Source organism: Amblyomma maculatum, chromosome 5, assembly GCF_055883805.1.
Source record: "Amblyomma maculatum isolate TAMU_Amacu chromosome 5, ASM5588380v1, whole genome shotgun sequence".
Classification (NCBI taxonomy): domain Eukaryota; kingdom Metazoa; phylum Arthropoda; class Arachnida; order Ixodida; family Ixodidae; genus Amblyomma; species Amblyomma maculatum.
The window spans coordinates 116,398,895-116,401,824 of record NC_139348.1 but is presented as its reverse complement, the minus strand read 5'-3'; the positions used below and the strand labels follow the sequence as shown (position 1 = coordinate 116,401,824).

At 42.7% G+C, this 2,930-nt stretch overlaps 1 protein-coding gene across 1 annotated transcript in view; it reads left to right on the top strand.

Annotated features, from left to right (window-relative positions):
* Nucleotides 1-1,454: 1,454 nt before the first annotated feature.
* LOC146189295 (fatty acid synthase-like) overlaps nucleotides 1,455-2,930 on the top strand; it is a 49,479-nt gene continuing 48,003 nt past the window's right edge. Inside the window, exon 1 of the mRNA XM_084604152.1 lies at nucleotides 1,455-1,670. The gene's annotated coding sequence lies outside the window, so the exon portion shown is untranslated. The remainder of the gene's footprint in view (nucleotides 1,671-2,930) is intronic.

The window sequence follows — 2,930 nt, the reverse complement described above, 5'->3', positions numbered from 1 at the left end:
CCAAATGTATTCCACAGTGAGATTGTTTCATCCTATATCTAATGCAATCAATGTTTATTTATAACTCGTTTCGTTTGAACGTATAGTACGGACAAAGCCGCGATGACACGAATCTGCAGACATATCCACCTAATGTTTGCGCATGAATAAAAGCACTGCACAGGGAGGTGTCGTTTCCGCTAAAGCCCCTCAATGAACTAGTTTCTGCGGTTTTAATTTAGAATTTTACAGCGAAGCTGGAGACCTCACCGACCAAGAAAATTATTGCGTCATTGTCGTAAGCTAAGAACGCCAGGCCTTGAGGGGGGCATTTGGCAGTGGCTAAAATACGCTTCGTACGCTGTTACAGATGGGCGACTACATTCTGTGCAAATAAGACACACACATTTTTTTTTATTCTGCTCAACTAATTGTTGATCTCAAAGCACAGTCAAAGCATGATGTTTTTATAGAGAGTATTTTCTTTCGTTCTCTATCATAACGACAGCCCCTAAGTTGGAGCGGCTGCAGTAAATGGTTATCTTGCTAAATCGCGACTTTTTACCTCTTCTTCTGCGCGCCGGAGCAGAAAAAAAGTAGAAGACATTGTTCCAGGGGGCCATGCATAACTCCTTATGCTAAAAATTACGAGGAACTTTAGTGACTAAAGTAGTGAAAGGCGAAAGTCTGAGTGCCGCATTCTGCTACGCAACTGGAACTGATTAGTAATTAGTAAATTAAGCATTTTATCTCTAGGTATTAAATATTTGCTTAGTCAATAATTAGTCATATAATTAATTACGTACACGACCATCAATTATTAATTAATTATTAATCAGTAATAGATATTTAGTTGGCATATCAGCATATAAGGTACGCATTCGCGCATACTGTGGTGGGGCTCTGTGATTGGTCGAGACCTCTATGATGTCATCTCCCCTCAGCCAATCAGAGCCGCCGCAAAAGCAGGACACACGTTGTCCATGACAGCATGAGCCATTAAATGCTTCCGCCTTAAAAATGCTGTTAATTGCAGAGTATAACGGGTTGCCACCATAAACGCGTCTTGGACATCACTTCTGGCTTTCGCCTCTACGCACGCGTATAAAGCCATTCGAACGTCTCTTCCAGTGTCGCTCCTTCGCCGATTCTTCACGTGCTTTTGGATTACACACTCACCACGATCGAGCTCGCACCGTTCCTTTCTGCGTCCGTAACAAGTACCAGGAGCTTATGGAAATCTAAGGGCAGGATTACGTTCACTTAATCTCGCGAAACGACTAATACTTCCTCGAAATAGCTGCACCGGCTTCCTCGACCACGAATGATATCTGTCGATGCTGGGACATGGCAGGCGTCATATGGATACACAACAAAAAAGAGACAACTTGTAGACAGTAGCTGAGGTCGAGGAAAAAAATATCTGTGTTCAAGACGGTTGTGCCGATGCCTTCAGTCTGAGACGGCGCAGGGAACATACAAGACGTGTTAGCTGCCTAGATGCATCGCTTAGTATTACTAAACTCTCGAGTTTAGTACAGAAGAAAGTACTCCTGGAAGGGAGTTCTGGCCGTGTCCTATTGTTTCTACTAGACGGCAGCGTGGTGTAGCGGCCGACGAGATCTCCGACGACTGCAACTACGGTGGGACGAAGCCGTTGGCAAGGAAGTGGAGCCCGACCTCGGATCAAGGTAGTGAATGATGCATGGGCCAGTTAAATTGTTTTTATCGCCGTTTACTTCAAATTTATCCGTATGCATTTTTAAGAGAGGCTTGTTTCTGATTAAAAAAAAAAAAACGTTTCTTATTTCGTCTAAATCGCACTGTAATTGCACTCGTAATTACATGGATCAAAATAAAAGCAAGATGCTAAGGAAACCGCTCGAATGAAAGGACACTGTTTGCCAAAGGGCGACTGTACAGCTACCGGGATTTAAGGGACTGATGCTGAATCGTGAAAATGCGAGTAAAATAATGACAATTTTTCGTGGGGGTAACTTTGGCAAGCTCTTCTAAGTACGGGTTTGCTAAGAGTACTTTTTCGAAACATCGAACACAAATATACATCAGCTGCCGAATCTAATAAGAACAGTGTAGTCATAGACCTGATAGATTGCGAAACACACACTGAAAAAAAAAATGAAAAACTCAGTCGGGAACGAATCGAATGATTGTGATTGTTGACTCCTTCTCATGATAATCATACAAAACGAATATTCATGCGAAACGGTGAAGTGCTCGATGCGAGTCATAAAGTGAATGTAGGTCTCTCGAAAGACGCAGTGCAAACTCAGAATAGAATTATGACCGTTATGTCACCCCTAACAAAAATTACCATTTGCTGCTGGAGGCTGCAGCAAAGAAAGTAACGCCATATCTCAGTTAATCAGAGAGATGAAATTTTGAGCGATTGCCTCGGATATTGAGCATGGAGGGAAGGCTTTGTTAAATTATGCTGGCTGAACGACCTTCGCCTAGCTCACTCAATATTGAAGGCTATAGTTGCACGGGGTAATATGAATGGAATCGTGTACCTGCGCCGAGCCCTCGTTTCTGCTTAGGCCTATCGCGGCAGCCCGTTGTATGTGGCGTTGGTGGGTGCTCAGTTTTTTTAAGCAGTCGTCGAAAAAAGAAAGCGGACGTGCTTTAGTTGGACTTGGTTGGAGTAATTAAAAAATTACTGAAATGCTTGAGAAGTGGTTAAGCATGCTTCTATTGATTTTGGAGCAATTTGGTTCATTCAGAAAAACGAATAGCAAGATATTTGAATCGCTGTTCGCTGCGTGAAATTCAGAGCAGTGAACAGCATTCTATTATATGGCTGAATGGAAAAGTGCATAGTCAATAAAAATTTAACTTTGTCTTCCAGAGGGCTGAAAGCTGAGCTAACGAGGAAACTGGAAACCATGTCGAAAATAGCCCAGCAATCGAGTCTACAGGATCTGCCATTG